Source organism: Asparagus officinalis, chromosome 9, assembly GCF_001876935.1.
Source record: "Asparagus officinalis chromosome 9, Aspof.V1, whole genome shotgun sequence".
NCBI classification, from domain to species: domain Eukaryota; kingdom Viridiplantae; phylum Streptophyta; class Magnoliopsida; order Asparagales; family Asparagaceae; genus Asparagus; species Asparagus officinalis.
In genome coordinates this window covers 56,220,544-56,220,936 of record NC_033802.1, presented here as the reverse complement: position 1 = coordinate 56,220,936, position 393 = coordinate 56,220,544, and positions in this window count along the sequence as shown.

Here is a 393-nt window from a genome sequence, read left to right as displayed (position 1 = left end):
TCCAATAATAACTATAATTTTGTTCCAACAGAAGAAAAAAAAAACATCTGGTAAACTGGAATAAGAACATCGAATCTCTAATACATGAGAGCCAATTGAAAAATACATAGACGCTCAGTCTCCAAAATGAACTGCATCACTAAGAGAAAACTAAACTCACAAATAGTTTATTGCGGAGCGTTAATTAACTAATAATTGACAAAAATCTACATTGAGTTCCCGTCAAGCTGCGACTCTCCGAAACCCTGGCTCGCTTCCTTAAAAAGATAGAAACAACAAGCGTCAAGCGCTAGCGAAAACATCTCCACCACCCCCAGGGGGAAGGGGTTAGGTGTATAAAAATACTGTCAAAGCATATGTGTGTGTGTATATATATATATATATATATATATA